We start from the raw sequence: 11,768 nt of genomic DNA, 5'->3' as shown, positions 1-11,768 counted from the left end.
TCTCAGGTCATGATCTCGCGGTTCGTAGGTTCAAGCCCCGAACCTACGTAGGTTCAAGCTGTCGGGCTCTGTGCTGACAGCTCGGAGCCTGGAGGCTGCTTCGGATTCTGTGTCTCCCTCGCTCCCGCCCCTCCTCCACTCATGCTCTGCCCCTATCTCTCAAAAATGAAAAAAAAATATCAACAAATTTTTTAACAAAGGAATTGTTTTGGAAAGAAACATGGAAGCACTATCAGAAAGCTTGGAAATGTGCAGAGCTACGACACTACAAACATGGCCTTTGGAAATATGCCGAAAAATAAAATAAAATGAAATCTTCCTGCTCTTTGCAGAACTCTTGAGAATACCGAAAACTAGAAACAACCTAAAAATGTACAAATTCTAGCTTTAGGTTAACTGCTGTCCAACTACATCAGCTGGAGTCTCCCTAAACACTGAGAGAGAGGTGTCTCTCTGCAAGTGCTAGAAAGTTCCACTCAAATGGCTTAAGCAAGAAAGAAATCTTTTATGATCTCACATGTCAAAGTTGTAGGAAGATGGGGCATTTCCAGCGTTGGTTACGCTATAACTCAGTAATGTCACCAGTAACCCAGATTCTTCCCTCTTTGCTTTGTTATCGTTAGCCTGTCAGCCACTTCCCTCCCTCATGGGAGCAAAACAGCAGCAGGTGCACCCAGCATCACACCCGCAAACATCATCATATCCAAAGACTGACGGAGAATTCATTGCTTCTTGTGTTCCACAGCCCCCAGCAGGTTGCCTCCGGAGGGTTCATTGTCCAGAACTGCATCACATGTTCTGTCCTACGTCCATCACCGGCAGGGGGAGTGGTTCTCAAAGTGTAGTTCTTGAATCTGCAGGGTCAGCATTGCCTGGAAACTTATTAGAAATTCAAGCTAAGGGGCGCCTGGGTGGCTCAGTCGGTTAAGTGTCTGACTTCGGCTCAGGTCATGATCTCACAGTCTGTGAGTTTGAGCCCTGCATCGGGCTCTGTGCTGACAGCTCAGTGCCTGGAGCCTGCTTCAGATTCTGTGTTTCTCTCTCTCTCTCTCTCTCTCTGCCCCTTCCCCACTTGTGCTCTGTCTTTCAAAAATAAAATAAAAACATTTTTAAAAATGCAAGTTAAATACAGAAAACAAACTGAGGGGTGATGGGGGAGGCAGAGGGGAGGGGAAAATGGGTGATGGGCATTGAGGAGGGCACTTGTTGGGATGAGCACTGGGTGTTGTATGTAAGCAACGAATCATGGGAATCTACTCCTGAAACCAAGAGCACACTGTATCCACTGTATGTTAGCTAATTTGACAGAAAATTACATTTAGAAAAGAAAAAGAAAAAGAAGGCAAATTCAGGGCGCCTGGCCAGCTCAGTTCATAGAACATGCAACTGCTGATCTCAGGGTCGTGTGTTCAAGCCCTAGGTTGGTGTAGAGATTTTCAAAAAAAATAATAAGCAGAGGCACCTGGGGGGCTCAGTCGATTAAGCATCCAGTTTCAGCTCAGGTCATGATCTCACAGTTCTCTAGTTCAAGTCTCACGTCGGGCTCTGGGCTGACAGCTCGGAGCCTGGACCCTGCTTCAGATTCTGTGTCTCCCTCTCTCTCTGCCCCTCCCCTGCTCTCTCTCTCTGTCTCTCTCTTTCTCTCTGTCTCAAAAATAAACATTAAGAAAAAATTTTTTTAATAAATAAGTATAAAAAAAAGAGAAAGAAATGCAAATTCCCAGGCCCCACCTCAATCAGAAAATCTGAGAGTCAGGCCCACTAGTTTGTAATTTAACAGGACAACCAGATGATTCCGACGTAGATCAAATTGGAGAAGTACGACTTGGACGGATGAAAAGTCACCTCCTGAGGCTGGTAAGAGGTTGAGCTTCCCCTAAAGCTCCTGGCCTTCATATTTCTGAACAAAATCATGTTCTGTTAGCAAGGGAGAAACAGCGGTGGGGCTGGCCGACTTCTTACCAGAGAAATCCCGTTCTGGTGCCCATGATGAACTGAGTCTCTTAGAAATAACAGGCCAAAGTAGTGACACTGCCTCTTCCTTTCCACACATCCCTCAAAAATATTTTTGTAGCATTTTCCCCCTCCCTCTACCTAGTAGGGTGTACCTATGTATATGTGGAATTACTGTAAAAAAAAATCTAGCATGTAATACAATATGTAAACAACGTCGGCAAAAATGAACAAAATATAAATATATGTAGGTAGGTCTGCGCCTCCATGAATCTGAATGCACAGGGAAAGTTCTGGAAGAACACAATAGACTTCTGAGTGGTTACCCCTGAGGAACGGGGTACAGGTCATTAGAAGTCACTTTCACTTTTGCTTTCTTACCTTCTGAATTGTTTTGCTTATTCCGCAGCAAGAATATATTATAGCTTCGCGTGCATATTTTCCAGCAGAAAATGTTTAAAGCAAACAACGACCAGACACATCGTGGAGAGGGACAGGGACTGAATGTCTGAGGATGGTTCTGGGCTCTGCTCACATTCCTGTGGATGCCTCCAAACCCCCCTCATCTCCAAAGGGATGGCACCCAGTAACCAAACGAAACCATTTCCATTTTTTTTTTTTTCCGAAACGTTTCTTTTTTGGTGTCGCCTTTTGTTTTCCTAGGTAGTGACTAGTGCGTGGGTGAGCGAAAGCATGAGTTCAGTTTTTGTAACTAATTTTTAAATCTTAGAGGTATTAATCTGTTAGCTTTGCTAGAAAATTCCCTTAGCTCCTAAAAGTTGTCCAGTGGCCTTTGTTACGATTTTTTTTTTGACGTTTATTTTGAGAGAGAGACAGACAGCGTGAGCAGGGAAGGGGCAGAGAGAGAGGGAGACACTGAATCCGAAGCAGCTCCAGGTTCCGAGGTGTCAGCACCGAGCCCGACACAGGGATCATGAATCTTGACCTGAGCCAAAGTCCAGAGGCTCAACCCACTGAGCCACCCAGGCGGCCCTTCATTAGGGTTTTTAGAAGCCAAAGCCTCCTGCATTCTGCGGTGTCTGGAAATCACATGGGAAGCCAGCCTATTTAAGATAGAAGGGGGCTAGACATAATCATTACCTCATTTGAGGAAACAGAGGTTTAGGGAAGAGAAGTGGCTTGACAGCCAGCAGTGGTCATGCTGAAACCGAAAACTGGATTTCCTTCCTCCTTGGCTAATGTCCTCCCCATAACACGGCAACGCCTTCTTTTGAAACTTTAAATGTTTGCAAGTCCAGGGGGACTCTAAGCACGTTCTGACATCGGATGAGAAGGTAGGGCATTTACAAGTCACTCTAGCAGATAACATCGAATTTCTGGGACACTCTTTTATGTCAATAAGCTATATTATTAAAAAAAAATTTTTTTTAGTTTATTTACCTTGGGGGGGGCAGAGAGAGAGAGAGGGAGAGAGAGAGAGAGAGAGAATCCCAAGCAGGCTCCACCCTGTCAGCGCAAAGCCCAATGCGGGGTTCGATCCCACGAACCGTGTGATCATGACCTGAGCCGAAGCCAAGAGTCGGATGCTAACCGACGGAGCCACCCAGGCGCCCCAATAGGCTATATTATTATTTTTTTTAATTTTTTTTCAACGTTTATTTATTTTTGGGACAGAGAGAGACAGAGCATGAACGGGGGAGGGGCAGAGAGAGAGGGAGACACAGAATCGGAAACAGGCTCCAGGCTCTGAGCCATCAGCCCAGAGCCCGACGCGGGGCTCGAACTCACGGACCGCGAGATCGTGACCTGGCTGAAGTCGGACGCTCAACCGACAGCGCCACCCAGGCGCCCCTAGGCTATATTATTTTAACGCGCACAGCCAAAGTAACAGGCTGTAGCCTAAGGTCGCGCCACAAAGTCAGTTTGATTTCCTTGTGGCTCCCCCCGCCCCCGCCCTTGCATCGATGACTTCCTGTTGTTTAGAGGTGACCCTTACCTTTCCCATGACTTCTTGTATGTGTCTCTGTAGGTGTGTCCGATTCCAGGCCTCTGCGTGCCTGTCCTATTATGTGTGTGTTTTCCGTCTACATTTGAGACTCAGTGTCTGTGAACCCAGGTAACCTTCCTGCCACCTTTTACTTCTCCAGGCTGTTTCGTTACCTTCTGTTCCCATTACATGTCTTCCCACCACACTCTCTGCCTTTCCCCTCCCTTCTCTGAGTCTGCCAGTATCCTTTCCTGTTTCTTTTCCTAACTTTACGGGACGTGTAACGGTGAATATTTTCATTAAATGACTTTGATGTCTATTGCAGTCGTAGTTCAGAGATTGCTATATTTTGCTATTAAAATGAACCGGTAGAATATTTCCTTAAAAGGCCATTAAATTTCCTTTTGCCTCTCTGTGGGCTTTCATTGTTCATTTCTTGGCAGACCAGGGATGCTTAACAAAAAAGTGAAGGAGTCATCTTTCCTCTAGTTGACGTTCATTAAGACGGAATTCTTTAACCAGAGGGGCTCTTGGCAAACATATAATCTACGTTCTTAGCTCATGGACCTCAGAGACTGAGATCTGGTAAGATTCAGTGCCTTGTTCCAGGTCACATAAACAAGGTCTACAACTCCTGGCTTCCCTGTGAATAGTTTCTCTTCTTCCTTAAATGCCAAGTTTTCTCCCTTATTAATTAGGAGGTCTTTCCAGAAAAAGAGGGGTTTTTTAACGCTTATTTTTGAGAGAGAGAGAGAGAGAGAGAGAACACACACATGCATATGCAAGCAGGGGAGGGGAGACAGAGAGAGAGAACACACACATGCATATGCAAGCAGGGGAGGGGCAGAGACAGGGGGACAGAGGATCCCAAGTGGACTCCAGGCTAACAGCAGGGAGTCCAATATGGGGCTCAAACTCACAAACTGTGAGATCCCGACTTGAGTAGAAGTCGGATGCTTAACCAACTGAGCCACCCAGATGCCCCTCTTCTTTTTAAATGTTTATTTATTTACTTTGAGAGAGAGAGAGAGAGGGAGAGAACAAATCGGGGGAGGGGCAGAGAGAGAGAGGGAAGGAGAGAGAGAATCCCAATCTCAAGCAGGCTGCACGCTGTCAGCACAGAGCCCAATGTGGGGCTCGATCCCATCAACTGTGAGATCATGACCCGAGCCGAAATCAAGAGTCGGAAGCTTAATGGACTGAGCCACCCAGGCACCCCAAGAAAGAGAGTTTTTTATTCTTTTAGTTGGTACTCGGCAAATACCTGCGTGTCCATTAGGATGCCTTCCTCTGAAAGCAACAAGCCCTGACTTAAACAGGCTTAAACAACAAGGAAGTGTATCTCAAATTATGACAAGTCTAAATTGGTTGCTTCGGAAGTTCAGCGATGTCACCAAGGCCACATTCTATCCCACCCCTCCCTCCTCTCTGCCCTCCTTGGTATTTTGGCTTTGGCCTCATGCTCGCTCTCCTCACAGTCTTAACAACAGCTGTCAGCAAAACTTGAGACATAATGGGTCCTTGTTCACAGCCAGTGGAAGAGAGACATCCTCTCTCCCAAATATGACGTATAAAAGCCATTCCTTTCTGCCTGAATGGATCTTTTGGACAGTGTCCCCTCTGCCCCCACTTAACCAATAAAAGCCGGGAGAATGCTACACCCTCAGTGGCTTAGACCAATCGGGAGACACCTCTGCGTATGGGGTGATGCCAGTTCCTGAATAAAATCAGCACTGTGTTGGGAAGGAGGAAGTATAGATATTGGGTAGTTCTACCCCCTCACTGTACATTGTATTAGACTTGTGAAGTCAACTGAGTCAGAGCAATTTTTGAGTTGCAAAGAACTCAGGGGTTACCGTGGATTCAAGTTCAAGACGTCCTTGTTCCCTAGATGTCTCAGCATTGTACTGTAGCCCTGAGCTAAGACAGTGCTATGACACACACTATTTCTTTGCTGCTATAATCTTACCCAAAGTTTTGAGTCTGGGACGAGAGTCATGGATAATGTCTGTCTGGCTTTCTTCTTTCCAGTTAACATCGACTACCTCCCTTCTTCCTGTGATTATTCTTTCTTTTAAATTTTTTTTATTATTTTGTATCCAAAAAAAAATTTTTTTTTACATTTATTCATTTTTGAGAGGCAGCAAGAGACAGAGCGTGAGCGGGGAAGGGGCAGAGAGAGAGGGAGACGGAATCCGAAGCAGGCTCCAGGCTCCGAGCTGTCAGCACAGAGCCCGACGCAGGGCTCCATCCCACAAACTGCAAGATCACGACCTGAGCGGAATCATGAAATCGGATGCTGAACCAACGAAGCTACCCAGGCACCCTGGGAGAATCTTAAGCAGGTTCCATGGAGCCGACTCAAGGCTTGACTTGAGCCCTGGGGATCATGACCTGAGCTGAAATCAAGAGTCGGACACTCAACCGACTGAGCCACCCAACCCTCTCTGTTTTAAATATTTCCACTTTAATCACCAGACCCTCAAAGGATCAGGAAATCCCCAAAAAGTTACTAAAGCGGCTGGTTGCGACAGTATTGAAACATCGCTACAAATTCTTTGACACTCTTTCCATCGAGAGGTGGGATCTATATCCCCTACCCTTGGTTCAGGATGGGCTTTTAACTGGTTTTGTTGCCAGGTGAACGGGGGAGACTCCAGGCTCCGGGGCTCACCCCAGCCTGTCCCAAAGATGTCGCTGAAGGGTTTTGGTCTCTTCATGAGAAAAAAAATTCAAGGACAGACACACCAGTGAATGAGTGACAAAATGGGGACAGTTTATTAAAGTGAAAAAGTACACTCTCAAGATGTGAGAGCCGGAGAGCTCAAGAAAGAGAGAGCTGCTCCCCCTGGGGTTGAGTTTCTATCTTTTATTGCTAGTTGTTAACTAGGGGCTAGACTATTCATTTCTTGGTGCGGTGCAAGGTTTGACTATCTTCTTCCTTATTTGGTCAGGGGTTTTCTGCCGTGGCACCCGCTATCTGGGGCTTGTCTGGTTTGATCCGGCTTCCTGGGGAGTGCTTTGAGCCTCTGACTTTCCCCCCAACCATTCATCATAATGGCCATTAAGAAACTTAAGTGGCCTGTATACGGGTTTGCCGGAAGCCGAGCTATCCAACCAGCCTGATGGCGGGGCCCGGGCGGTGGACGGATCGGGACTGTAGGCCGCCCACCGACAGCGAAGCTTCTTATATTCCCGCTTTTATGTAATTTGGCCTTAATAAAAGTACCTGGGGAACTGTCTATTGGAGAATTGCCCTCCACAGGCCCCCTGGGAAAAGAACCATTGGGGAAAGAAAATAAAGTTCCGCAAGGAAATTGCGCAGCCCTACATTTAGCCCTTGCCACCCCCTATAAAGACTCCTCTACCTAAAGGAAGGGTAGCCTCCTACATTTCCCAGCCAAGGAAGGAACAAATGGATTTGAAAGCCCCACTCCCGCAACAAAGAAGTGCATCCATGGGCACAAGTTACTCCAACCCCTAGGCCCACTTGGCCCCCAGGAGGCATTCCAGATGATGACTGAACCTAGTCAGTACAGAATGGTACATTAGTTCCTAGGTGCATTGTCTCTCTGAGAATGTGTAAGGCATGGGTTCTTAAGGCCCTCTTGGCCCCCTTCTAGCACCTTGGACCGAGGCGAACACTTTTGTTCCCCAAACCACCAATGGTTTGGGGAAACAGCTAAGAGGTCATGGCCCTGTAACTGTTCCACTTGAGGTGTTGAGAGATAGATGACCTTTCATGAAAACAGCAAAGCAAATGTTCTATAGATTATGGATAAACGTAGATACATAATGAAAATAATGTAAGAAACTAATCAATAAGTAAAGGGCAGGAGGGAACCTTATGAGAAAATAACCACGTTATTCCTTAAGGGGTGATTACACATAGGAACATTTTCAGAATTAGGTAACGCCAGAAAACATAGATGACGCACGCTACAAGGAAATTGCTAACAACTATAATGCCACGTTCGCCACAACAAAGCGGCCACTCTAACCCACTGCTGTGGTCTGTGTCCATTTTATTTTTGTTTTGTTTTATTTTCACTTTTCCGCCGACGCCGTTCATCATTCGGGAACCCTTGGACCCGCTGGAGCTGGACTCCAGCACAAGTTCAAGTCTTTCACTTCAGACAACAAAACAAACGAACAAAAACAAAACTCCTTGTCTTTCCTTTCTTTGATCCCCTCTAGTTACCATCTTCTGGTCCTCCTTTCCTACTGTATCACTCAGGACTCTTGACTGTAAGCAACTGCATCAGAATCTAGACATACTAAGTAAAGGAAAGGAATTTATTGGATGGCAACCGGAGGCAGGTCAGCCTGTCCCACCGCTGTGATGATTAGGACCCAACCGTCTCCTTCCCTTAAGAATGCATCTTCCTGACATGTGAATAATGTCACATATTCGGGATGCAGCATCCCAGAAGAGACAGGTTGGCGAAGCCTACGTCACAGGTCTGCTCTTTGACTTCCTGTATTAGTCAGCTCAGGCTGCTATAATACATATATGGTCTGTAAAAATACCACAGACTGGGTGGTTTACACGGTTCTGTTTATGCCCACAGAAGGCATCTGTGGGAGGAGGGAACACTTTAATGGGATCACAGAAGGTAATCGCGTGTTCAGCAGGCAGGTTTGGAGGGAAATAGGCATTTCAGGCAAACAGAGAAGCGTGACCACAGATGGAGGGAAATAGGCTGGCGTGTTCGCAGAGCTGGGTACGTACAGTTCCACGAGGTTAGTGAGTCCCATAAAGGAGAAGTGCAAGCGGAAGGGCGCCGGGTTCCAGATGAGTCTGGGATAGAATCTCAACTCCATCCCTTCCTTAACCCTTCTAGGGCCTCGGTTTTCATATCTGTAAAATGGGGCTAACAATAGCGGTGGTAACTCCGAGGTGAAGCCTAAATGAAACAATGTCTTCAAAGGCACTCGTTGCATATCCGGACGCGCATCTACTGATTGCTATGAGAAGTGCAACATGGAGGTTGGGGCCGTCCCTGGTGATCTGAATTAGGATGACACCCTCGTCCCTTCTCCTTTAAAAGCCCGCGCTTCTCCTTTGTGGTACTCATAATACCTGTGAACCGTAAGGACTCTGAGGGCAGGGAAACTGTTCCTCTTTGTTTGTATTGTATCCTCAGCATTTAGTGCAGTGACTGGAACATACCAGGCACTCAGTATTCATTGGGTGATCATGGAGGACTTCGTCACGGTGAACAGTCTATACCTTCTTAGATTGCTGCCAGAATAATGTTCATAAAATGAAAAGCCAGTCATCAACACTCAAAGCTGGGGAATGACATGATCAGTTTCACGTATTGTAACAATCACTCTGGGGCATCTGGGGGGCTCAGTCGGTTAAGCTTCCGATTCCTGGTTTCCGCGCAGGTCATGATCTCACAGTTCCTGAGTTCGAGCCCCGAGTCGGGCTCTGTGCTGATAGCTCAGCACCTGGAGCCTGTTTCAGATTCTGTGTCTCCCTCTCTCTCTGCCCCTCCCCTGCTAGCACTCTCTCTCTCTCTCTCTCTCAAACAAATAAACAGTAAAAAACTTTTTAAAAACATTTAAAAAATATCCTGATAATAGTCCAATAAATAGATTGGAGAGGAGAGAGATTGAAGGTGGAAGGAAAAGTTGGGAGGTTATTTTAACAGTTTAGCTGCGAGGAGATTCGCCATTAACCTAGTGGAAATGCAAGGGAAGCATGTAAGACAGGTGTGAAGAAGGTAGAATGGACAGGATTTGGACAAGGGATTGGCTGTGAGGGTAATAGACAAGGAGGGGTCTGGGGGTGATGCTCAGTCAGCGAGGGTAATAGACAAGGAGCTTTCTGATCTGCCTGACGAGGAGAAGGGTGGTACATTTCATGGACCTAAGAAATAGAGGAAGAAGAGCAAGCTTTGGGTGGGGAGATAATGACCTCAGCTTTTGACATTGTTGAGCTGGAAATAGCTGTGAGTTTAGGTGGAGACTCCCAGCAGGCCGTTGGACACACGACCCTGCAACTCAGGAGGCAGGTCTGGACAAAACACAAGGTTTATGAGGCACCAGCATGGTGTTTTACACTTTTAACAAGAGCTTCAATCCTTTTCCTAAGAAAAAATGCAAATAAGTATACACATAAATTTCCTTGTGATTTAAGAAGTCCCATGTGAAGCCCATGCAGAGATCCTAGGTTAAGATAAAGTAGGGGTAAGATTTCTCTGATTATCAGAGAGAGAAAAAAGGGGAGCTTCAGGGGGGCAAGGAAGGAGATGGGAGAGGAGGGGCAGGAGATAAGGGGAAACAATGAGAGAAACTTGGCACAGCAACTTTCACAGGGTGAAAAGGAAGAAAAGCTGACAAAGGAGATTGGGTAGGAGGGGCTAAAGAAGAGAGGAGAACAGGGAAGCCGGGGCTTCCGTATTAAGGGAGAAGTCAACCATATTAAGTGCCGTAGAAAGTTCAAGAAGCTCTTTCAATGAGGCAATCCAGGAACTATTCATGACCTCTCCCTGAATAATTTCAGGGGCTGGGGTGGGGGGACAGACACTTGATAACTTTTGGTTGAAGATTGAGTAGAAATGAAAAAGTGTGTGTGTGTGTGTGTGTGTGTGTGTGTTTATTTTGAGAGAAGTGGGGGGAGGGGCAGAGAGAGAGAGAGAGAGAGAGAGAAAATCCCAAGCAGGCTTTGCATTGTTAGTGCAGAGCCTGACTCGGGGCTTGATCTCATGAACTGTGAGAGCATGGCCTGAGCTGAAACAGAGTCGGATGCTTAACCTGCTTAACCTACTGAGTCACCCAGTTGCCCCTGAAAAAGGGTTTTAATGAATTGCTACTCCCTTTAAGAATCTCTGCTATGATGGGGCGCCTGGGTGGCGCAGTCGGTTAAGCGTCCGACTTCAGCCAGGTCACGATCTCGCGGTCCGGGAGTTCGAGCCCCGCGTCGGGCTCTGGGCTGATGGCTCAGAGCCTGGAGCCTGTTTCCGATTCTGTGTCTCCCTCTCTCTCTGCCCCTCCCCCGTTCATGCTCTGTCTCTCTCTGTCTTAAAAATAAATAAATGTTGGAAAAAAAAAAAAAAAAGAATCTCTGCTATGAGGGCACTTGGGTGGCTCAGTCGGTTGGGCCTCTGACTTAGGCTCGGGTCATGATCTCACACTCCGTGAGTTCGAGCCTTGTGTTGGGCTCTGTGCTGACAGCTCAGAGCCTGGATCTTCCTTCTGATTCTGTCTCCCTCTCTCTCTGACCGTCTCCTGCTTCTAGTCTGCCTCTCTCTCATATAAATAAACATTAAATTTTTTTTTTAAAAAAGAATCTCTGTTATAAAGGCATCATGGACCTTTGTCCTGACTGTCCAGGGTCCATATCAGCATCTCATCCCCCCCTTGAGGAAGCTCCCACTTCAAGTAGTCTTAATAGAAAGTGGAGACTGGTTTCTACTGCAGAAACCAAACAGGCCACATCCCCCTTTTCCCTACTTGGACCAGTGTTATGTGTTAAACTGTGTCTCCCAGAGATTTATATTTTGAAGTCCTAATCCCCCAGTACCCAAGAAAGTGACGGTATTTGAAGACAGAAACTTTGAAAGGTGATTAAGTTAAAAGGAAGTCATTAAGATGCATCCTAATCCAACATGACCGGTGCCCCCATGAGAAAAGGAGATTACTGGGGTGCCTGGGAGATGCTGTCGGTTGAGTGTCTGACGTTTAATTTTGGCTCAGGTCATGATGCCAGGGTGGTGGGATCGAGCCCCGAGTCAGGGTCCACGTTGAATGTGGAGCCTGCTTAAGATTCTCAGTCTCTCTCTTCCTCTGCCCCTCTCCCCTCTCCCCTGCTCATCCTCTCTCTCTCTAAAATAAAATAAAATAAAATAAAATAAAA

This window comes from Lynx rufus, unplaced genomic scaffold, assembly GCF_022079265.1.
Source record: "Lynx rufus isolate CCGP_SWC_20201006 ecotype Redwood Valley unplaced genomic scaffold, mLynRuf1.p SCAF_15, whole genome shotgun sequence".
NCBI lineage: Eukaryota > Metazoa > Chordata > Mammalia > Carnivora > Felidae > Lynx > Lynx rufus.
The sequence above is the reverse complement of the archived record's forward strand: the minus strand, read 5'-3'. Positions refer to the sequence as shown.